The sequence below is a fragment of the Phocoena sinus genome, chromosome 2 (genome assembly GCF_008692025.1).
Source record: "Phocoena sinus isolate mPhoSin1 chromosome 2, mPhoSin1.pri, whole genome shotgun sequence".
Taxonomy (NCBI): Eukaryota; Metazoa; Chordata; class Mammalia; order Artiodactyla; family Phocoenidae; genus Phocoena; species Phocoena sinus.
Window position 1 is genome coordinate 52,526,017 of NC_045764.1, and position 25,727 is coordinate 52,551,743.

The following is a 25,727-nucleotide window of genomic DNA, read 5'->3' on the forward strand; positions in this document are numbered from 1 at the left end:
AACAAACAGAAGCGCAGGGCCAGAGGGCTTCACAAGTGAATTCTATCAAACATTTAGAGAAGAGCTAACACCTATCCTTCTCAAACTCTTCCAAAATATAGCAGAAGGAGGAACACTGCTAAACTCATTCTACGACGCCACCATCACCTTGATACCAAAACCAGACAAGGATGTCACAAAGAAACCTACAGGCCCATATCCCTGATGAACAAAGATGCGAAAATCCTCAACAAAATACTAGCAAACAGAATCCAACAACACATTAAAAGGGTCATCCACCATGATCAAGTGGGCTTTATTCTACGAATGCAAGGATTCTTCAATAAACGAAAATCAATCAACGTGACACACTATATTAACAAACTGAAGGAGAAAAACCATATGCTCATCTCAATAGATGCAGAGAAAGATATTGACAAAATTCAACACATATTTATGATTAAAAACTCTGCAGAAAGTAGGCATTGAGGGAGCTTTCAACATAATAAAGGCCATATATAACAAACCCACAACCAACATCGTCCACAGTAGTGAAAAACTGAAACCATTTCCAGTAAGATCAGGAACACGAAAAGTTGCCCACTCTCACCACTCACCACAAGACCAAAAGACAACCCTCAGAATGGGAGAAAATATTTGCAAATGAAGCAACTGACAAAGGATTAATCTCTAAAATTTATAAGCAGCTCATGCAGCTCAATAACAACAACAACAAAAAAACCCAATCCAAAAATGGGCAGAAGACCTAAATAGACATTTCTCCAAATAAGATATACAGATTGCCAACAAACACATGAAAGAATGCTCAACTCCATTAATCATTAGAGAAATGCAAATGAAAACTACAATGAGATATCATCTCACACCAGTCAGAATGGCCATCATTAAAAATTTACAAACAATAAATGCTGGAGAGGGTGTGGAGAAAAGGGAACACTCTTGCACTGCTGGTGGGAATGTGAATTGATAGAGCCGCAATGGAGAACAGCATGGAGGTTCCTTAAAAAACTACAAATAGAAGTGCCATATGACCCAGCAATCCCACTAGTGGGCATATACCTTGAGAAAACCATAATTAATAAAGATCATGTACCAAAATATTCACTGCAGCTCTATTTACAATAGGCTGGAGATGGAAACAACCTAAGTGTCCATCATCAGATGAATGGATAAAGAAGATGTGGCACATTTATACAATGGAATATTAGACACAGAAAGGAAATTGAGTCATTTGTAGTGAGGTGGGTGGACTTAGAGTCTGTCATACAGAGTGAAGTAAGTCAGAAAGAGAAAGATACCGTTTGCTAACACATATATATGGAATTTAAGGGGAAAAATGTCATGGACAACCTAGAGGTAAGAGAGGACTAAAGACAGACCTACTAGAGAATGGACTTGAGGATATGCGGAGGGGAAGTGTAACCTGTGACAAAGCAAAAGAAAGGCATGGACATATATACACCAAAAAATGTAAAGTAGATAGCTATTGGAAGTAGCCGCATAGCACAGAGAGATCAGCTAGGGGCTTTGTGACCGCCTGGAGGGGTGGGATAGGGAGGATGGGAGGGAGGGAGACCCAAGAGAGAAGAGAAATTGGAACATATGTATATGTTTAACTGATTCACTTTGTTATAAAGCAGAAATTAACACACCGTTATAAAGCAGTTATACTCTAATAAAGATGTAAAAAAAAAAAAAAGCAGATCACAACCTTCCATTGGAGTTTGCTCCGTTATTCAGCTGTAATTAAGAGAAAACGGTTTGATTTACCCACAATCATCTCTCATTCCCCTTGTTCTAGTTCCTAGAGAATAGACAGGACAGAGTTTCCTCTAAATTACATCCTTCGGATTTGCATTGCTGCTTGCACCAAAACACCATATTATGGCAAAAAAACCAAAAAGAGGTGTTGGAAAAGTTAGACAGCCGCATGTATATCCATGAAGTTAGAACACACCCTCACCATACACAAAATAAACTCAAAATGGCTTTAAGACTTAAATATACGGCATGAAAACTCCTAGAAGAGGACATAGGCAAACCATTCTCTGACATAAATTGTACTGTTTTCTTAGGTTTGTCTCCCAAGGGAATAGAAATAAACGCAAAAATAAATGAATGGTACCTAGTCAAACTTATAAGCTTTTGCACTGCAAAGGAAATGACAAACAAAATGAAAATACAACGTACGGACTGGGAGAAAATATTTGCAAATCATGCGACTGACAAGGGCTTACTTTCCAAAATTTACAAACAACTCATACAACTCAAGAAAGACATCATAGTCTACAAACAATAAATGTTGGACAGAAAAGGGGACTCTCCTGCACTCTTGGTGGGAGTGTAAATTGGTACAGCCTCCATGGAAAACAGTAGGAAGTTTCCTCAAAAAACTAAAAATAAACTTATCATATGATCTAGCAATCCCACTCCTAGGCATATACCCAGATAAAACTATAATTTAAAAAGTTGCATGCATCCCTATGAGCATTGCAGCACTATTTACAATAGTAAACCGCACGCACACACACACAGTGGAATATTACTCAGCAATCAGAAAGAATGAAATAACATCATCTGCAGCAACATGATGGACCTAGAGATTATCATACTATGTGAAGTGAAAAAGAGGAAGACAAATGCCATATATCATAACTTACATATGGAATCTAAAATATGACACAAATAAACATACCTATGAAACAGACGTTTTTACAAAGAAGACATACAGTTCGCTAACAGTCACATGAAAAGATGCTCAACACCATTAATCATTAGAGAAATGCAAATTAAAGACACAGTGAGATGTTTCCTCAACCCGTCAGAATGGCTATCATTAAAATGACGACAGGGTTTCCCTGGTGGCGCAGTGGTTGAGAGTCCACCTGCCAATGCAGGGGACTCAAGTTCTTGCACTGGTCCGGGAAGATCCCATGTGCCACAGAGTGGCTGGGCCCATGAGCCATGGCCGCTGGGCCTGCGTGTCCAGAGCCTGTGCTCTGCAACAGGAGAGGCCGCTGCAGTGAGAGGCCTGTGTACCGCAAAAAAAAAAAAAAAAAAAAAAAAAAAAAACAAAAACCCACAAATAACAAGTGATAGCAAAGATGTGGAGAAAAGGGAACCCTTGTACTCTGTCGGTGGGAATGTTAATTGGTGTGGTCACTGTGGAAACAATATAGAGGTTTCTCAAAAAGCTAAAAATACATATACCACAGCAATTTGATTCCTGGGTATTTATCTGAAAAAATGAAAACAATAATTCAAAGAGATACCTGCACTTCAATGTTCATAGCAACACTATTTACAGTAGCCAAGATATGGAAGCACCCTAAATGTCCATCAACAAATGAATAGTTTAAGAAGTTATGGTGTATCTGTATATACATGTTTGTATATATATATATATATAAACATATATATATATTAAATACTACTCAGCCGTAAAAAATGAATTTTGCCGTTTGCAACAACATGGATGATAGCTATTACGCTAAGTGAAATAAGTCAGACAAATACTGTATGATCTCATTTATATGTGCAATTTAAAAATAGAGAGTAAATTGATATTTACCAGGCAGGGTGGGGGACATGGGGAGATGTTGATCAAAGAGTACAAACTTTCAGATATAAGATGAATTAATTTTGGGAATCTAAAATACAGTATGATGACTATACGTCACAATACTCTGTTACATACGTAAAATCCTGGGAGTGTAGATTTTAAATGTTTTCACAATAACAAGAAAAAAATGGTAATTATGTGAAGTGAAGGATGTGTTACCTAACACTATTATGGAAGCATTTTGCCATATATACATTGTATATGTTAAACTTCCAAAATATTATATGTCAATTACATTTCAATTAAGGTAGGAAATGAAGTTTGATAACCTTTCTCTAGGGTTAATAAGTACTCCCCATCCACACATCATTCCACACGCCTTTTACCTTCACATTCCTTTCAGTTGTGTACCCAAATACACTCATGAGTATGATAAGAAGCTAATCCTAGAGAACACAGCTTTGCTTACATGATGAGGCACTTCACAGATTACACCTGGCCACCCAAGAATTTTCACGTGAAACACTTGGTGATTTGCAATAACAGGTGATATGTGTAAAGCTGTAATCTGCCCAGCAGGGCTACTTTCACTCACTGATAAAAGCTGTCACTCACACGTTATGATTTTAGGGGCTCTAAGAGGTATGTCCCTTTCCTCTACCCCAAATCTTCCTTCAAAAAAAAGTTCTTTACACAAGGACAGAAATAAATAATGCCAGGCTCTCATCATGGTAAAATCTATTATTTACTCCAAAGTTATACTAATAACGTTATCACCTATCTTCCATTTTATGATAGCTTCAAGTAATTGAATACATCAGATTTTTATGGTCTGTTTTTAACCATGTTAGATTTATATTTCCTTTAAGGAGTAATTCTAGGTTCACCTCTTGGGCAAAATGGTAAAATGGAGACAAAATATTTAAAATACCTACTTCTTGGGTCTGGTGTGTTGTGTGCTGGTACAGGAAAAGCTCTGATCAACATCAGATTTTATATTAACACAGATTAACATGGGTTGTTAATATGCAGCAAAGAGAAGTGACTCTGGCAGGTGAATATTGATACTCCTGATGGAATCAAGTACATTGCAGTGCAGGTGGCATAGCTAGGTATGAGCATTGCTGAAAAAGAATCATTTTTAAACAAGAAGGCAAGAAATGTTCACCAATATTTCCAGCTTAGTGGAGAAAAAAACATGCACTAATGAAAAACCTCAAAAGCACACACGTGAATCCCAGAGGCCATAAAAATATTGCCTAAGGCTTCCCTGGTGGCGCAGTTGAGAGTCTGCCTGCTAATGCAGGGGACACGGGTTCGAGTCCTGGTCTGGGAGCATCCCACATACCGTGGAGCAGCTAGGCTCGTGAACCACAGCTACTGAGCCTGCGTGTCTGGAGCCTGTGCTACGCAACAATAGAGGCTGCGATAGTGAGAGGCCCATGCACCGCGATGAAGAGTGGCCCCCGCTTGCCACAACTAGAGAAAGCCCTCACACAGAAACAAAGACCCAACACAGCAAAAATAAATAAATGAAAATATATATATATATATTGCCTACACAGGTACATATTCTTAAAAACAAGGGATCAAAATGGTTCAGAAATATCTTCCACTGTTTATTTATTGTTATTTGTAATTCTGAAAGGTCTTTCAGGGTTAGTTTTTCAGATGAGACATTGTATTACCCTGCCATGGAAAGCAAAAGGAAATTCTTCAGAGACTGTAGGACATGGGAAGGTGGATGGGCAGAGTAAGTGTCTGAAAAGAACTGCAGTTTGAAGCAACACAGCATAACAATGACCAGGATGGTGTAAGGATTCTGAGAAAAGTGCAGGGAAGAGACAATTCAGTTACAAAGTTCACTATTTAAGGATGTGCACACAGAACACAGACATGGGCAATTCATATATAGCTAAAATTTCACATGTATGCTATCACTATGCAAGGAGAAATGTAAAAATGTGGGAAGTGAAATAAGGTCCCTGGTGTCAATTGTAAATGTTATCAACTTGGAAATAAGATTATACCCTGGTAGTTAAACCGGTGCAATCTACACCTAAATAATGAGATTTATCACCTGAAGAAATAACCCAGTGATCAGTCTGGAAATAATAATTGAGAGACCCAGAACCAGACTGCAATCTGAGAGAAGAATGGAATGGGATGGCAACTATGGAGTCTGAGAACGTAGTTGTGTGTTGCTTACTGTTTAAGGGAGACAAGCTGAAACTTTACAGTCGGTTGAGGGTCTGGGTCCTAGATAAAGACGCTGCCATTGCCCATTCAGCACTGCCCAGTCTCTGAGATAATCATGAGCCACTAGTCTGAGCATCCAGCTCAGTGGTAATGACCATTTTATCATAAAAACACATTATTCCGGTATATACAAACCAGAAATACTGTCTGGAAATCTGTGAAAGTAGTGTTTGGCTCAGTGGGAGAGGAATTTGTAGTTAGATGGTCTACATTTGAATTTCTTATTTCAAACTGTACACCATCTCCTGGAAAACAACAGTGTATTCTTTAGCCAGATTTAATTATATAACGAGTGTTTTCGATAATACACCATCAACCTGTCCTCACCTGTCCTTTGTCTAGATTTACTTAACTACAAAATGCAATTTTCTTCTCAGACTGTCATGAGCCTATCCTCCATCCACTTCACACCCTGCGGACCCTGATACGGGCAGGGTTGATTAATATGGGGTTATTTTCATTAATGTTTATGAGGGGAGGGAAACGAGGTTGTCCTAGTAGTGTAAAGAAGATAATGCGAGTGCTGTAAATAGCTGTGAGGGAGGTAGCGGTTAGGGTTAGGGCTCAGGCGTTGGTATAAGACGAAGTGGTGGCTTCGACGATGGGGTCTTTAGAGTAGAATCCTGTGAGGCATGGTGTTCCTGTGAGTGCTAAACAGCCAATGATAAGGGCGGTTGTGGTGAAGGGAAGGGTTTTGTATAGCCTTCCTATTTTTCGAATGTCTTGTTCATTGTTTAGATTATGAATGATGGAGCCGGATCATAAGAATAATATGGTTTTGAGAAAGGCGTGTGTGCAAATGTGTACAAACGCCCGGTAAGGCTGGTTAAGATCAATTGTTACTATTATTAGGTCAAGTTGGCTGGAGCAATAATTTTTTTGATGTCGTTTGGGTGAGGGCGCAAATAGCTGTGAATAAAGTGGTGAGGGCACATAGAGAAAGGGTTATTGTTTGAATGGGTTTGTTATTCTCTATTAATGGGTAGAAACGGATAAGTAGGAAAATCCCTGCTATGACTATTGTGCTTGAGTGGAGTAAAGCTAAGACTGAACTGGGACCTTCTATTGCTGAAGGGAGTCAGGGGTGTAGTCCAAATCGGGCTGATTTTCCAGCTGCGGCTAATATGAGTCCTATGAGGCGAAGATTTGAGGAGTTTTGGTTGAGTATGAAAATTTGTTGTAAGTCTCATGCGTTTATGTTAAATAAAAATCATGCTATTGGTATGAGGAATCCGATATCTCCGATGCGATTATATAAGATTGTTTGAAGGGCGGCTGTATTTGCGTCTGTCCGTCCGAATCATCAGCCAATTAGCAAGAAGGATATAATACCTACTCCTTCTCATCCAATGAAGAGTTAAGAGATTGTTAGCTGTAACGAGGATGAGTATAATGATGAGGAAGATAAGTAGGTATTTGAAGAATTGGTTGATGAGGGGGTCAAGAGTGTATATATCATATTGAGAATTCCATGATCGAATAGTACGGGTAATAGTACGGGTATGAATATGCGTGAAAAGTAGTCTATTTTGAAGCTAAGTGATAGTTTAAGGGTTTGGATGGTAATTCAGTGTCAGTTTGAAATGAATGCTTCTTGGTTTGTGTAAAGACATTTTATTGGGATCAGGCTAGTGATGAAGGCGGAAACGGTAATATTTTTTACATAGTGTTGGTACTTGCTGCTTTTGTAGAGGTTTGTGTTAGATATAATGATGGTGGCAGTTAATATTAGTAATGTGAGTAAATCAGAGGAAGTGAATAGGCTTATTACTTTTATTTGGAGTTGCACCAATTTTTTGGTTCCTAAGACCAATGTAGCTGTTATCCTTTAAAAGTTTGAAAAATTCACATTGTTAGGTGTAGGGGTTTGAGTTAACAGTTCTTGCAGTACTTTATCGGTAAGAAGTTTTGATCTTCTATTACTAACTTCAAAAACTAGTGTTCTCTTTAAACTATACTTACAATAAAGAGGTCCTAAGATGATTTTGAGGTTTAGCGATAGTAGTAAGGGAATGATGTGTAGGGCTGTTAAGGCGTGTTCTCGTGTGAAAGAGGGGGTGAGGTTGTTGATATGATGAGTATGTTTGCCGCGTTGTGTCGTGATTAACATATATAGGGAGTAGAGGGCTGTGATTACAATATTTGTTCCTATTAGGATAATAGTGAGGTTTGATCATGAGAAAGCTGATATAATTACAAGTCGTTCTCCGATTAGGTTGATGGTAAGGGGTAGAGCGAGATTTGTTAGGCTTGCTAGTACTCATCAGGTCGCTATTAGTGGGAGAAAGATTTGTAGGCCTCGTGCTAGGATTCTGGTTCGGCTATGGATTCGTTCATAGTTTGAGTTTGCTAGACAGACTAATATAGAGGATGTAAGGCCATGGGCGATTATTAGAGCGGTAGCTCCTGTGTAGCTTCAGGGGTTTGGATGAGGATAGCTGCGATAACGAGTGCTATGTGGCTGACTGAAGAGTATGCGATGTGTGACTTTAGGTCTGTTTGATGTCAACAGATGAAGCTGGTTATGATTATTCCTCATAAGGACAGCATGAAAAAAGGGTAAGCTATATGTTCTGTTGGAGGGTTAAGAATTGATGTAATTCGTAATATGCCGTAGCCTCCAAGTTTTAGTAGTACAGCTGCAAGGACTATTGAACCTGCGATGGTGGCTTCTACGTGTGCTTTGGGTAGTCAAAGATGTAGTCCGTAGAGGGGTATTTTTACTGGAAAAGCTATTATGCAGGCTACTCATATGAGGATGTTGGATCAGGACGTGGATAGTGGTTGGGCTCAGTGTTGTAATAATAGAATATTTAGAGATCCTGATGTGTTTTGTATGTTAGTGCTACTAGCAAGTGGAGTGATATAAGTGTGTAAAATAGGAAGTAGAGTTCTGCACTGAGTCTTCTGTTTGGTTACCTCAGCGGGTAATAATGATGAGAGTAGGGATTAGTGTAGCTTCAAATATGATGTAGAATAAGATTAGTTCTGTGGCGGTGAATGTTATAATTAGAAGCGTTTGTAATGTAATTAGTATTGTAAAGTTTTTTTTCGGACGAGTGGTTCTATGAGAAGGTGGGACTGGCTTGCTATTAGTATTAAAGGAAGGAGTCATATTGTCAGAATTAGGAGTGGTGTGGAAAGGGGGCCGGAGAAGAATATTAGAGAGTAATTGAGACTGTTGTCGATGAATTGATTAAGATTAGGCTTGTAACGCTGAATAGTAAACTGTGGGTTGTGGTATTAATTCAGATAGAGTTGTTTTTTGATAATCAAGTTAGGGGTATCAGTATGATGGTAGGAATGATGAATTTTAGCATTGGAGATAATGATTTTGTACGTAGTCACTGCTGGATGTGTTGGAGATTATGACTAGTAGGGTTAGTCCGATGGCTGCTTCTCAGGCTGCAAATAGTAGGAGAATTGGTATCATGCTGGCTAGGGTGAAGTGTGAGTTTAGGATTGTGAGGGCTGATAGTGATAGTATTATGCCCTCTAAGCAGAGTAGTGCGGATATGAGGTGGAATCGGTATATTAATAATCCCGTAAGGGATATGGTGAAGGCTACTAGGATATTTATATGGATTAGAGACCCTTGGTATTTGTGAGTTTGGATCACAGTCTAGTGAGTCGAAACCACTTGTTTTATTTTAAACTACGTACCATATTTGTCTCATTATAAGCCCTTTTGGGTTCATTCGTAGGCTAAGCTAGCTGCTAGTAGAGAGATTAAGAATAAGGTCATAGTGAGTATTATTTTTAGGTTGTCTGTTTGGGTTGCTCAGGGTAGGAGAAGTAGGAGGCCGATTTCTAAGTCAAAGAGAAGAAAGGTAATTGCTACTAGGAAGAATTTTATGGAGAAAGGTAGGCAAGCAGATCCTATTGGGTCAAAACCACATTCGTAGATGCTTGTTTTTTCTGCATACACGTTTAGCTGAGGGAGTAAAAAAGCGATAAATACAAACAGTAAGGCTAGAGTTGTATTTGTTAGTAGTGTTAGTAGGAGGTTTATTGTTCTTTTTCGGGGTACACCGAAACTAACTGATTGGAAGTTAGTTGTACTTGTTAATACTTTTTTAAAAGGACTATGAACCTTATCAATAGATAGATACATAGAGAAATAGTCATACAACGTCTACGAAATGTCAGTATCAAGCAGCGGCTTCGAAGCCGAAGTGATGGCTTGATGTAAAGTGGAATTTTATTTGGCGTATAAAACAATGAGGAAAGTGGATCCGATGATGACGTGTAGTCCATGGAAGCCTGCCGCTACAAAGAAAGTGGATCCGTAGATTCCGTCTGAGATGGTGAATGGGGCTTCATAGTATTCTGATGCTTGGAGTAGGGTGAAATAAAGGCCGAACATGATTGTGATGAAAAGAGCTTGAAGTATGTGTTTGCGGTTTCCTTGTATGAGACTGTGATGCGCTCAAGTGATAGATACGCCAGAGGCTAGTAACACAGGGGTATTGAGAAGTGGAATTTCTAGAGGATTTAGAGGGTGGATACCTGTTGGTGGTCAGCATCTGCCTAATTCAGGAGTGGGGGCAAGGCTTGAGTGGTAAATGGCTCAGAAAAAGCCTGTAAAAAAATAGGACTTCTGATAGGATAAATAAGATGATTCCATATCGAAGTCCTTTTTGGACAGTTGATGTGTGGTGGTCTTGGAAAGTGCTTTCTTGGATAATATCTCGTCATCATTGATACATTGTTAGAATATTTGTTAGTAAGCTAAAAACTAGCAGGATTATTGAGTTGAAGTGGAACCATAGGATTAGGCCCGATGTTACAAGAAGTGCTGAGAAAGCTCCTGTAAGGGGTCAAGGACTGGGATTTACTATGTGGTATGAGTGGGTTTTGTGGGTCATTATGTATTTTCATGCAAGTATAGGCTTACTAGTAGAGTGAATATGTAGGCTTGAATTAAGGCGACAGCGAATTCGAGCATGGTTAATAGAGCGAGGACAGTGAACGTGATGAGGGCTGTGAATAGGCTGGTACTTATTAGTTTGAGAGTTGTTTTTCCAGTTTGATGTAATAAGTGGCTTGCTGTAATTGCGGTTAGACGTACGGCTAGTGCTAATGGTTGAATATGTAGGCTAATAGTCTCCATGATTACTAAATGAGAATCAGGAAGGTAGGTATGCCTTGTGGTAGAAGGTGGGCTAAGGATATTTTTGCCTTATTGCGGAAACCTGTAATAACGATACCAGCTCATAGAGGAATAGCTATTCTTAAATTTATTGAGAGTTGGGTTGTAGGTGTAAATGAGTGGGGTAATATTCCAAGAAGATGTGTAGAGACAATAAATAGGAGAGGTGAGATGAGAGAGATCAGGTTTGTCCTTTGAGGTTATGTGTATTTATTAGTTGTTTTGACGTAAGTTTGGTTAATCATTGTTGGATGGAAAGTGTGCGATTGTTAATTAGTCGATTTGGTGTTGGGAATAGTATAGTGGGGAGTATAATGATTAGAGTGGGGATAGGGATACCTAGTATTATTGGGACTGTGAAAGGGGTAAATAGATTTTCGTTCCTGTGATGTTTCAAGGAGTTTGTTGTACTTTGGTGTGTGTTAATTTGGGGTAGAGGGAGTAGACGTGTTTTGAAATTTTTAGCTGGAATAGTGTGACAAGGGTTAGGAATATAGATAGGATAGTAAGGAGTCATGTTGATGTATCCAGTTTTAGCATGTCATTAAGGGGAGTTTTACGGCTCTCAATCTTTAAAAAAAGTTAACGCTAGTTTAGCTTCTTAATGAGGTTATAGTTGTAGTTACATAGCAGATCATTTTTCAAAGTTCTCTAGGGGAACTAGTTCAAGAACGATTAGTATGCAGCTGTGACTTGAGCCACAGATTTAACACTGTCCGTAGAATAGACCTGGTCGTGTTGATATTAAAGTTGTTTGGTTTAAGCGTCCAGGGATTACATCTGTTTTTAGGCCTAGGGAGGGGACAGCTCATGAGTGTAGTACGTATTCGGAGGAGACTAATATTCAGTTTGTTATTTACATGGGTAGGACCATTCAATTGTCCACTTCTAGTAATCGTAGTTCTCGGTTTTAGGTCTGAGGTTGGAATTATGTAGGAGTCGAAGTTTAGGTCTTCATAGTCGGTGTATTCATAACTTCAGTATCACTGGTGTCCTCTTGTTTTTACGGTAAGAGAGGGGTTATTGATTTCGTCTATTTAGAGAATTCGTAGGGAGGGCAGGGAGATTAGGATTAAGATAATGGCTGGGAGGATGGTTCAAATAATTTCTACTTCTTGGGCGTCTATTGTACTAGTGTGTGTTAGCTTGGTTGTAAGTATTAGAGTGATAATGTAGAGGACTGGGGAGCTAATTAGGGAAACGATAATTAATGTGTGATCATGAAAGGGTAGGAGTTCTTCTATAATAGGTGATGTTACCTCTTGGAAGCCTACTTGGAAGGGATATGCCATGGAGATATACAGGATTTTCACTTGTGATTTACCTTTGACAAAGTTATGTAAGGCTTTACTAATATCTCATTTATAAAGAAAGATATAGTGGTTTTGGTATTTGCTTGAAACCGATTAGAGGGGGTTCGAGTCCTGCCTTTCTTGACCATTTTGGGTTGACGTATGCTGGTTTTTCAAATGTATGGTATGGTGGAGGACACCTGTTTAGTCATTCAAGGTTTGTGGAGGTGAGGTCTATTGTTAATACCGCTCGTTTGGATGTGAATGTTTCTCAGATGATGAAAATTATTAGGTTTTTATTAACTTAGCAAAAAATAAATTATATCCTAAGTCAATTAAGACAATTGAAACTGAATTGTGTATGCTTAAAAGCCATTAAGGCATGCATTTAAGGCATGCATTGCAGTGCGCTTTACTTTTTATTTTTTTAACATCTTTATTGAAGTAAAATTGCTTTACAATGGTGTGTTAACTTCTACTGTATAACAAAGTGAATCAGCTATATGTATACATATAGCCCCATATCTCCTACGTCTTGCATCTCTCTCCCACTCTCCTTATCTCACCCCTCTAGGTGGTCACAAAGCACCGAGTGGATCTCCCTCTGCTATGTGGCTGCTTCCCACTAGCTATCAGTTTTACATTTGGTAGTATATAGAAGTCCCTGCCACTCTCTCACTTTGCCCCAGCTTACCCTTCCCCCTCCCTGTGTCCTCAAGTCCATTCTCTACCTCTGCGTCTTTATGCCTGTCCTGTCCCTAGGTTCTTCAGAACCATTTTTTGTTGTTGTTTAGATTCCATATATATGTGTTAGCATATGGTATTTGTTATTCTCTTTCTTACTTCACTCTGTATGACAGACTCTAGGTCCATCCACCTGACTACAACTAGCTCAATTTTATTTCTCTTTATGTCTGAGGAATATTCCATTGTACCTATGTGCCACATCTTCTTTATCTTTTCCTCCATCTATGGACACTTAGGTTGCTTCCATGTCCTGGCAACTGTAAATAGAGTGGCAATGAACATTGTGGTACATGACTTTTTTTGAATTATGGTTTTCTCTGGGTATATGCTCAGTAGTGGGATTGTTGTGTTGTACAGTAGTTCTATTTTTAGTTTTTAAGGAACCTCCATACTGTTCTCCCACCAAAAGTGCAAGAGGGTTGCCTTTTCTCCACACCCTCTCCAGCATTTATTGTTTGCAGATTTTTTGATGGCCATTCTGACTGGTGTGAGGTGATAGCTCATTGTAGTTTTGATCTGCATTTCTTTAATGCTTAGTGATGTTGAGCATCCTTTCATGTGTTTGTTGGCCATCTGTGTATCTTCTTTGGAGAAATGTCTATTTAGGTCTTCTGCCCACTTTTGGATTGAGTTGTCTGTTTTTTTGATACTGAGCTGCATGTTTGTAAATGTTGGAGATTAATCCTTTGGTAGTGGCTTCACTTGCAAATATTTTCTCTCATTCCAAGGTTTCTCTTTTTGTCTTATGTTTTCCTTTGTTGTGCAAAAGCTTTTCAGTTTCATTAGGTCCCATTTGTTTATTTTTGTTTTTATTTCCATTTCTCTAGGAGGTGAATCAAAAAGGATCTTGCTGTGATATATGTCATAGAGTGTTCTGCCTGTTTTCCTCCAAGAGTTTTATAGTGTCTGGACTTACATTTAGGCCTTTGATCCATTTTGAGTTTATTTTTGTGTATAGTGTTAGGGAGTGTTTTAATTTCCTTCTTTTACATGTATGTCTCCAGTTTTCCCAGCACCACTTATTGAAGAGGCTGTCTTCTCTCCATTGTAAATTCTTGCCTCCTTTACAAAAAATAAGATGACCATATGTCCATGGGTAAATGGGAGTGTTTCCTTAATTTCTCTTTCAGATTTTTCTTCATTAGTGTATTTCTGTGCATTAATTTTGTATCCTACTTTACCAAATTCATAGATTAGCTCTAGTAGTTTCCCGGTGACATCTTTAGGATTCTCTATGAATAGTATCATGTCATCTGCAAACAGTGACTGCTTTACTTCTTTTCCAATTTGGATTCCTTTTATTTCTTTTTCTTCTCTGATTGCTGTGGCTAAAACTTCCAAAACTATGTTGAATAATAGTGTTGAGAGTGGACAACCTTGTCTTTTTCCTGATCTTAGTAGAAATGGTTTCAGTTTTTCACCATTGAGAATGATGTTTGTTGTGGGTTTGTAATATATGGTCTTTATTATATTGAGGTAAGTTCCATCTGACCCTACTTTCTGGGGGATTTTATCATAAATGGGTGTTGGATTTTGTCAAAAGCATTTTCTGCATCAATTGAGATGATCATATGGTTTTTCTCCTTCAATTTGTTTATATCATTTATCACATTGACTTATTTGCATAAATGAAGAATCCTTGCATTCCTGGTATAAACCACACTTGAACATGGTGTAGGAACCTCTTAATGTGCTGTTGGATTCTGTTTGCTAGTATTTTGTTGAGGATTTTTGCATCTATGTTCATCAGTGCATTGCTATTGGTTTTCTTTCTCTGTGACATCTTTCTCTGGTTTTGGTATCAGGGTGATGGTGGCCTTGTAGAATGTATTTGGGAGTGTTCCTCTCTCTGCTATATTTTGGAAGGGTGTGAGAAGTGTAGGTTTTAGCTCTTCTCTAAATGTTTGAGAGAATTCACCAGTGAATCCATCTAATGCTGGGCTTTTGCTCGTTGGAAGGTTTTTTTTTTTCAGTACACAGGTGTCTCACTGCTGTGGCCTCCCCCATTGCAGAGCACAGGCTCCGGACGCGCAGGCCCAGTGGCCATGGCTCACGGGCCCAGCTGCTCCACAGCATGTGGGATCCTCCCGGACAGAGGCACAAACCCGTGTCCCCTGCATCGGCAGGCAGACTCTCACTGCGCCACCAGGGAAGCCCCATTGGAAGGTTTTAAATCACAGTTCCAATTTCAGTGCTTGTGATTGGTCTGATTATATTTTCTATTTCTTCCTGGTTCAGTCTGAGAAGGTTGTGCTTTCTAAGTTTTTGTCCATTTCTTCTAGGTTGTCCATTTTATTGGCATATAGTTGCCTGTAGTAATCTCTCAGGAGCCTTTGTATTTCTGCAGCGTCACTTATTACTTCTACTTTTTCATTTCTAATTCTATTGATTTTTTTCTCCCTTTTTTTCTTGATAAGTCTGGCTAATGTTTTATCAATTTGGTTATCATCTCAACAAAGCTGCTTTTAGATTTATTAATCTTTGCTATTGTTTCCTTTGTTACTTTTTCAAGTATTTCTGATCAGATCTTTATGATTCCTTTCCTTCTGCTAACTTTGGGGTTTTTTGTTCTTTCTCTAATTGCTTTAGGTGTAAGGTTACGTTGTTTATTTGAGATGTTTCTTGTTTCCTGAGGTAGGATTGTATTGCTATAAACGTCCCTCTAATAACTGCTTTGCCTGCCTCTCATAGGTTTTGGGTCATCGTGTTTCATTCTTATTTGTTTCTAGGTATTTTTTGATTTCTTCATTGATTTCTTCAGTGATCTCTTGGTTATTTAGTAGTGTATTCTTTAGTCTGCGTGTGTTTGTATTTTTTTCCTGTAATTGATATCTAGTCTCTTAATGCTGTGGTCTGAAAAGATACTTGATACAATTTCAGTTTTCTGAATTTTACCAAGGCTTGATTTGTGACCCACGTTATGATCGATCCTGGAGAATATTCTATGAGCACTTGAGAGTAAAGTATATTCTGTTGTTTTGGGTTGAATAGCCTATAAATATCAATCAACTCCATCTTGTCTACTGTGTCATTTAAAGCTTGTGTTTCCTCATTTATTTTCATTTTGGATGATCTGTCCATTGGTGAAAGTGGGATGTGAAAGTTCCCTTTCATGATTGTGTTACTGTCGATTTTCCCTTTTATGGCTGTTAGCATTTGCCTTATGTATTGAGGTTCTCCTATGTTGGGTTCATAGACATTTACAATTGTTATATCTTCTTCTTGGATTGATCCCTTGATCATTATGTAGTGTCCGTCTTTGTTTCTTGTAATAGTTTTTTTCTAAAATTTATTTTGTCTGATATGAGAATTGCCAATCCAGCTTTCTTTTGATTTCCATTTGCATGGAATATCTTTTTCCATCCACTCACTTTCAGTCTGTATGTGTCCCTAGGTGTGAAGTTGGTCTCTTGTAGACAGCATATATATAGGTCATTTTTTTGTATCCATTCAGCCAGTCTATGTCTTTTGCTTGGAGCATTTAATCCATTTATATTTAAGGTAATTATTGATATGTATATTCCTATTATTTACTTCATTGTCTTGTGTTTGTTATTGTAGGTTTTTTCCTTCTCTTGTGTTTCCTGCCTAGAGAAGTTCCTTTAGCATTTGTTGTAAAGCTGGTTTGGTGGTGCTGAACTCTCCTAGCTTTTGATCATCTGTAAACGTTTTAATTCTCCATTGAATCTGAATGAGATCATTGCTGGGTAGCGTAATCTTGGTTGTAGTTTTTTCCCTTTCATCACTTAAATATGTCCTGCCACTCCCTTATGGCTTGTAGAGTTTCTGCTGCAAGATCCGCTGTTAACCTTATGGGGATTCCCGTCTATGGTATTTGTTGCTTTTCCCTTGCTGGTTTTTTATATTTTTTCTTTGTATTTAATATTTGATAGTTTGATTAATATGTGTCTTGGCATGTTCCTCCTTGGTTTTATGCAGTATGGGACGCTCTGTGCTTCCTGGACCTGATACTATTTTCTTTCCATATTAAGGAAGTTTTCATCTATTATGTCTTCAAATATTTTCTCAGTCCCTTTCTTTTCCTCTTTTTCTTCTGGGACCCTTATAATTCGAATGTTGATGCATTTAATGTTGTTCCAGAGGTGTCTAAGATTGTCTTCAATTCTTTTCCTTCTTTTTTCTTTATTAGTCTCTGCAGTAGTTACGTCCACTATTTTATCATCCGGGTCACCTATCTGTTTTTCTGCCTCAATTATTCTGCTATTGATTCCTTCTAGAGAATTTAAAATTTCATTTATTTTATTGTTCATCATTGCTTGTTTGCTCTTTAGTTCTTCTAGATCCTTTTAAATTTTTTCTTGTATTTTCTCCATTCTATTTCAAAGATTTTGGATCACCTTTACTATCATTACTCTGAATTCTGTTCAGGTAGACTATCTATTTCCTCTTCTTTTTTTTGGTATGGTGGGTTTTTACCTTGGTCCTTCATCTGCTGTGTGTTTGTCTTCTCATTTTACTTAATGAGAAGTACTTAATGGGGTCTCCTTTTCGCAGGCTTCAAGTTTGTAGTTCCCGTTGTTTTTGGTGTCTGCCCCCTGTGACTAAAGTTGGTTCAGTAGGTTGTGTAGGCTTCCTGGTGGAGGGGACTGGTGCCTGTGTTCTGGTGGATGTGGCTGGATTTTGTCTTTTTGGTGGCAGGACCACATCCAGTGGTGTGTTCTGGGGTGTCTGTGACCTTATTATTATTTTAGGCAGCCTCTCTGCTAATGGGTGGGATTGTGTTCCTGTCACTAGTTGTTTGGCATAGGGTGTCCAGCCCTGTAGCTTTCTGGTTGTTGAGTGGAGCTGGGTCTTAGTGTTGAGATGGAGATAGCTGGGAGAGCTTTCGTTGTTTGATATTATGTGGTGCCAGGAAGTCTCTGGTGGACCAGTATCCTGAATTTGGCTCTCCCACCTTAAAGGCACAGTCCTGACACTGAGCAGGAGCACTAAGACCCTATCAGCCACAAGGCTGAGAAGAAAAGGGAGAAGAAAAAGAAATAAATAAATAAAAGGTATTAAAATAAAAAATATAATTATTCAAAATAAAAACAGGGAAAAAAAGAAAGAAGAAGAGAGCAACCAAACCAAAAAACAAATCCACCAATGATAACAAGTGCTAAAATCTATTAAAAACAACAACAACAGGTATACAGACAAAATCACACAAAGAAGCATAAACCTACATGCTCACATAAAGAGAAAAGGAAACAAAGTATATATCTATATTGAAAAAAAGGATGAATAAAGCAACGAAATCAATGAAATAATCTACCAGTGATAATAAACTCTATATACTAAGCTAAGATAAATATAAATCTAGAAACAAATTAGATGCAGAAAGCAAACCCTTTCTACAGTTGCTCCCAAAGTCTACTGTCTCAATTTTGGGATGATTCAGTCTATTCAGGTATTCCGCAGATGCAGGGTACATCAAGTTGCTTGTGGAGATTTAATCCGTTGCTCCAGAGGTGCTGGGAGAAATTCCCCTTTCTCTTTGTTCACAGAGCTCTTGGGGTTCACCTTTGGATTTGGCCCCGCCCCTGTGTGTAGGTCGCCTGAAGGCGTCTGTTTCCACCCAGACAGGACGGGGTTAACGGAGTAGCTGATTACGGGGTTCTGTCTCACTTAGACCAGTGGAAGGGTGGTATGCACTGCAGGGCGAGCCTGTGGCAGCAGAGGCTGTCATGACATTGCAACAGCCTGAGGCACACCTTATGTTCTCCTGGGGAAGTTGACCCTGGATCACAGGAGCCTGGCAGTGGCAGGCTGAAAAGGCTCCCAGGAGGGTAGGTGTGGATACAGGTCTAAACACAGGTTTCTTGGTGGCTGCAGCAGCAGCCTTAGCGTTTCATGCCCATCTCTCATGTCCATGATGATAGCCGCGGCTTGCGCCTCTCTCTGGAGCTTGTTTAGGTGGTGCTCTGAATCCCCTTTCCTCACGCATCCCAAAACAATGGTCTCTTGCCTCTTAGGCAGTTCCAGACTTTTTCCCAGACTCCCTCCCAGCTAGCTGTGGCACACTAGCCCCCAGCAGGCTGTGTTCACGCAGCCAACCCCAGTCCTCTCCCTGGGATCTGACCTCCAAAGCCAAAGCCTCAGCTCCCAGCCCCCACCCATCCCAGCGGGTAAGCAGACAAGGCTCTAGGGCTGGTGATTGATTGCTGGTTGGCACAGATCCTTAGTGCAGGAATCTCTCTGCTTTGCCCTCTGCACCCCTGTTTCTATGCTCTCCTCCATGGCTCTAAAGCTTTCTCCCCCCCCCCACCCCCGTCTCAGCCAGTGAAGGGGCTTCCTAGTGTGTGGAAGCTTTTCCTCCTTCACAGCTCCCTCTCCCAGGTGCAGGTCCTGTCCCTATTATTTTCTCTCTGTTTTTTCTTTTGCCCCACCCAGGTACGTGGGGAGTTTCTTGCCTTTTGGGAAGTCTGAGGTCTTCTGCCAGCATTCAGTAGGTGTTCTGTAAAAGTTGTTCCACACGTAGATGTATTTCTTATGTATCTGTGGGGAGGAAGGTGATGTCCATGTCTTACTCTTCTGCCATCTTGAAAGTCTCTCTGCTGTTTAGTTTTTTGCTGTCTAAAAAAGTGATCTGGAATATTTTTTTGCTCTTAACCAATCAAAGCGAATTAACAATAAACTGCATCTTCCCCATCACACTTACGTTCTATTGTTGTTAGATACACTTTTAGCATTATTTGCTTTTTGTAAAATATGTGGAAGTAAAATATTAATATTCATGGGATGAAAATTCATTATAATTAGTTTTGTGGACCTAAGATTTTGGGAAACAGATCATCTTTTTCTATTCATATTATATTTCTTTTTCCTCACATATACTCAGGCTTATTGGATATAAACAAAAGAGAATCAAAATTCATAGAAACAAATTGCATTTGCAGCTTGCCTTCAGCATCTAATTATTGAAAATCATTTGTTAACTATAAAGGGTGCTCTTGTATTGTGATTTGGATTATTAAATAGCTATCACCAACATCATTACCACAAGCTACAACGGAAAAAATAAAAACTAATAATAGGGTCAGATTTTCCTTCTAACAGAGCAAACTCCTCTTTATAAATTCTCTCCCCTTTGTAGAAAATTAACTGGAATTTCCTCCATAAAATTATTTACACCTTCCTACCAAGGCTTAAAGACATTAGTGTTTAATTCATAACTGGTAATTGCAGACATAGTTGTAAAACATTTCAAAAATGTTCATTGAGGAAAAAGGCAGAAAAATGTTTACATATTCTATCAACGGTTAATGGTTAATTTAGCTCTTGGGTAAATATGTTCAAAGCATATGATCTGAAGAGCATATCTTTTCTCACAAAATGTTCTCTGTTCCTAATTCTATTAGAAGTTTTAGACAATGGAACTTGTGCACTGGCTATGTAAGCTAGTTAATATGGGGCTACACAGATAAATGAGCCACGTGTCACTTCAAAGCTCAACAGAAGACAAAACTGTGTTGGTATTTTTTTGTTTGTTTTATTCCCATTCGTTTGACCTCTTGATTGAGAAAGAACACAGGAGAGCAGTGTCACAGCTGTGCAGTGCAGAACCATTGACAAGTTTTTGGTGTTGCTAAATGGACTTGCACCAATTTTTGGCCACTGCTGGAATAACAACTAATATTTTTCCAGTAGCCTCTGGTAACACTTCCATGCGTGAGAAACCCGATGTTTGCAATATTAAATATAACAGGAGAGTAATGCGCCAGAGTGGCTGCTTCATTTTGCCATTCCTATGGCAAAATTAAAATTCACTGTGGCTTGTGTCATTGAAATGTAACTGATGAGGAAAAGACCATGCAACTTCTTTAAACAAGCAGCTAACGAAGCAGGAGGTGCCTGGTCCTCCTCTGAGGTGGCCTCCTGAGATTTCAAGGGCAAAAACAGGTCCACGTCATAATGCCTGCAGTCTGCTGGACCAACCACAATGGGTGGCCCCAGACTCTGTTGTTAAGATCGCAAGTGGAGTGACAGAAACACTTTGCCAAGTAATCTGCAGATTACCCAAACAGGTAGATATTGGTAACTTTAGATTGCCTGATGTTGACTGCAAAAACAAAGCAAAAAAATCTGCAAACTGTTTTCTCCAGGCTATTGTTTGAGCAGCATAAGTGTTTAGCTGGCCACCTGATAAGAAAATCTTTCCTGGAGACCTATACATTGCATTGCTCTCCTTAGAGTCTCTCTATATTCTGCTAAATGCTTAATGCAATTCTCATAGTTATCAGAACTGAAAGATGATGCAAGATCACCCAGGCAGATATTTTATTTAACAGATGTGGAATCTGAGGACCTCAGATGATAAGTGACTATTCCACTGTTAAGTTCAACTTAAGCATGCTGTTTTCAATACATTGGCTGCTGACTTCCATTAAAGGTTAGTTTTTTAAAGAATGGCTTTGCTTTTCAAGAACTGAAGTTTTTGTTGGTTGAGGTATGCTGAAGGAATATGCAATCAGCATGCAATGGATACAATTATGCTTCCATGATGGGCCTCACATGCATATCTGAAGAGTAAGGAGGCAGAGGGAACACCTTACCCTTGGCCTCCATGTTACTCAAGAAGAGTACTGGGGAAACTTTGTCAATACTCACATCTGAAAGGTTTTCTTATGTACCATAACTTCACAGCTGGAGGATCTACACTCACTGAAGATACTCTTAGAATCTCATGCAGTTGAATAGCTGAATCATTTTGTGTTGAGGCAGCTGTATACTTGCACTGTCTACAGGTTTGTTCCACCATCATTCCCAACAGAGCTTTGGGGTCAGGCAATTTTCCTAGGTATGTTTCTAATACCCATTAATTGAAAGGTCTTATAAATGACACCTGGCCCGTGGTATCTCCTTGTTTTTGTATTGTTTTAATAGCGACAGAGTAAAAGGCCAAAGTAGGTGTTTAAATAGGTAAGCCCTCCAAGGGACCATAAGTAAAGGAAAAAGTATGGGAGACTCCTATAAGTTAATGGTCACTCAATAAAGCAGGTTTGCTTAACTACAAAACCAAGCAGGCTTGCTTAGCAATAAAACCATGCAACAGAAGCTTGAGACATGCCCCCAAACAATAAAACAATGGTGAAATGAGACACACACACCCTGCCCAGTGATTTCAGTAATTTAATGACTCCTACGACATGCTTTCCTGGCCATATTAAAATCAAAAATGTAAGCGAAAGGTGACATTATATTGAAACCTGAGATGATTTACCATATTTTAGTATATGTTACCACCTTTTTGCTCATTTCCATTGTGCCATGGCAGTCCCAGCTTGACCATGTAGGGACAAGAAAACTCCCCTGCCCGACATGGAGGAGGAGCTGATGATGGAAGTTTGATGTCTATTCAAGAATGAAGAGTACACGTCCCTCCCTTCCCCACTTTTCATTTGACTCTAAAACTGTAGCCCACTAAGTTCTTGGGGTGGTAACCCCCTGCCCACTTACTTTCATCCTATTCTAATAAATCACTTCTTATCTATCACTTTGCCTCTGGCTGAATTCTTTCTGCACTGAGCCATAAAGAACCTGAGCTGCTCAGAGCCTCCCGAGACACATTTCTGCAATTTCACTTTTACCATTGTTACCTTGCTGAACACACTTGGGTTATCTAGAATTTTCTGCTAATTGGTACTCTGCACATCTAGTTTAAGGCTGCCTGATGTGAGATAAAATGACCTCTGAGGCTTTATAAAATTTACAAATCCTTTGAATCATCAATATAAAGTTAAGTTGTTCAGTTCGCTAAGTATTATGCAAAAGTAAGGTAAAATACAATTAAAATTCAAAAATGCTACACGGGATAGCAACCTTATTAAACCCTTCAAAATAATGAAAGAAAAAAGGTGAATTAAAGTCAAATCTTAGAAAACGTAAATAATTTATTATCTGAACATTGCATACCTATTCAATATCATTTCAAGATGTTGGGTTCTTTCAACTTTGCACTTCATCAGCAGAGACCTTAGTTCACCAAGTATTTCCATCGTGCTGGCTTTGGCAATGTCCCTCTTTCCCTTCCTTTCCCCTACTGCCTCTGTTGACTGAAACAAATGCATAACCTAAAAGTTGAGAATAATGTTTATTCAGCAAATTGAGGACTTAAGTCCAAGAGGCAGCCTCTCACATAGCTCTGAGGGACTGCCCTGAAGAAGTAAGGAAGGAGGCAGGATTATATAGGTGTTTTGGAAAACAAACAAACAAAAACAGCTGGTCAGAACATCAAAAGATTAATGTTAATTAAAGAAGAATCAGATATCTCAAGTTATTGAGTTCAGCACTTTTCTATGTATGGGAAGATACAACAGTCTGGGCTTATTGAAATCATTCCTTTGATATTCACAACTATCAAGGGCTAGTATCCTATCCTGTTTTTCTCCCTCTTAAACCCCCTCAGGGTACACCACTGGGGCTGCTGGCTTGATGGCTACAATATCCTTTGTTTACTGAAACCACAGGCAGCATTCTTCGTCCACACCTCCCATAACCTTCAAGTCTCGATTCACTCAGTGTCTCTACTACTCAGTCTCTCAGACTCCTAAGCAGATGTGTATGTTCCTTCTCCAGTGTTTCTATTCCTCATTTTCAGTAACTGAGTGAGAGGGTATGTGTCAGTTTCAGAGTGTGCCTGAGTTTAACTCCCTATGACCTGTGGCGAGTAACTGTACATCCTGAGTTATAGCCTACATGCCTGCCTTGGCATCCTGTAAAATTGGAGGTATTGATAACAGAATTGATAACATGTGTGCTGTGACTGGTAAATGAGACACTGTGGTACAGCATGAGGGCAGCGACCCCAGGACAGTGTCAGTGACACTATGCACATCACGTAAGATTACTATTATTGTTATTGATATATGTTTTCCAGTATGAGGTCACTCCCATGTCCTTTTTCTTATTCTTCATATCTAGACCTAACATATGCCAAAGTTTTTGACCAACTACCTTAGCATAATGTGTGTGTGTGTGTGTGTGTGTGTGTGTGTGTATTTGTCCATGAACTTTGGCCCTCACAGCTCCATCAGGTTTCCTGGTGGTCAGCCCTAGGAATGAGTTTACAACCTAGATCAAAGTGTTTGTCCTGGTCTCGCCTTGAAACTTACAATATAGTCTTAGCCATTGAGTTTTGAACTTATTCCACTGTGGAAAGAACTAAAAGAAGAAAAGAAAGAGTTCTTCTCTCTAAGACCTAAAGCTGAGTGGCCCATCCCTTTTCTGGCCATGGCAGGGCCTCACGAGGTGGTAGGGTTCCCAACCTAGAAGTACCCAAATGTGAGGAAGGGAAGGGAGAAATGACAGCATGCTCAGAAAAGGGATAGACAGAGATATCTAAGAGAAGGACCTGCATTTCCCCTGATCTCTTTCTACTTCTTCTGTGAAAACTTTCCTTATTACATGGGTCTGATTCTGCTTATCCTACACCTGGAATCCTTTTCCTGGGTAAACAAAAGGAAAAGTAGGGAAAACCATGAAGGTTAATCAGTGAGGAGAGCATGGCATAGAGTAGGTATTGCAATTAATGCATGATTAGTTGACTAAAATTTAAATAATAAACCAATCACATACTGTTTAGAAAAGTTGCCACATACACTGTGTATAAAATGATTCAATTTTGCCATAATATTTACAAAAACTCCCACTATATTTGAAGCATTTTAAAGGTTTTTTGAAAGTACAGCTTCTTCCCAATTCTCTCTCCCTTTCTCTGTCTCTCTTTCTGCCTGTTTGTCTCTCTTTCCCTCCCTCCCTTCATTCTTTACACCCTCTCTTGCCCAACTTCTCTCTCTCTCTCTCTCCCTCTCTCTCTCTCTCTCTACCCCTCTCCATGCATGAATGGCAGCTGTAGGTATGGGTCTACAGAGATGTGAGATGCACAGAAACAGGGAAGATCAAGTGAGTGAGGACATGGGTGCCAGTTTCTATTCTGGCAGAGAGCAGATTACAGGTTTTAGCAGCCATACAGGTTAAAAAGTAGATGCAGGAGGAGCCTTGTGATAAGGTGAGGAAAAAGGTTATTGCTGCAGAGATGAGCAAAGACCTTGTGCCCCAGGACCTGTGTGAGGATCGGGATGTGTACAGACACACCTTAGCTTGGAGAACAAGGCTGGGAGAAGTACCAGGAAAGACTGAGCCTTTACCCCAAGGTAGCCAGCTAAAGCAGAAAAAGATGGCTTTAGATCACAGGTGGCATAAATTCACAAGTCCAAGACCTGTCCCCAACACACGACACTCAGTGAGAATGATGCCATATTAAGAAGGTTAGATCAGTCCTACAAAACTAAGCTAGGGAATTCCTTTTACTTTTTTATTTCTCACCCTGGAATTTTAGGGGATACATTTTTATCCTGCTTTGAAGATTTTTCTACATATGATGCAGGAAAATGGCATGGAGTTGGAAGTCAGAAATCATAGACTCTAGGCACAGCTATAGCCCAGCTGGCTGCATGAACCTGTCCCATAACCCTGGATCCACAGCCACTGTCTTTTCTACAGCCCATGAGTCTCATGGCTCTTCCTCCTCTGTCATCTCCCAATTTTAAAGGACTGTGTGCCCTCTATTTTAGCTGTAAAAATAATTTATGTCTCATTCTAGTGTTTCTATGGTTGTGTTTGGGCTCTGATACTTAAACCTGAAAGGAGCTTTACGTCCTACTTTCCAGGGACTGGCAGGAGGAAAGGAGGTCATTACATGCTTCTGTTTCCC

At 39.4% G+C, this 25,727-nt stretch overlaps 1 protein-coding gene and 1 long non-coding RNA gene across 2 annotated transcripts in view; one reads left to right on the plus strand and one right to left on the minus strand.

The window, feature by feature from the left end:
• Positions 1–25,727, minus strand: part of GABRG3 (gamma-aminobutyric acid type A receptor subunit gamma3) — a 650,507-nt gene that overhangs the window by 28,890 nt on the left and 595,890 nt on the right. The window lies entirely within an intron of this gene.
• LOC116749808 lies at positions 3,492–11,355 on the plus strand. Its single transcript, XR_004348698.1, has 3 exons — positions 3,492–3,503; positions 6,452–6,456; positions 11,150–11,355. It is a non-coding gene; the product is annotated as an uncharacterized LOC116749808 (long non-coding RNA).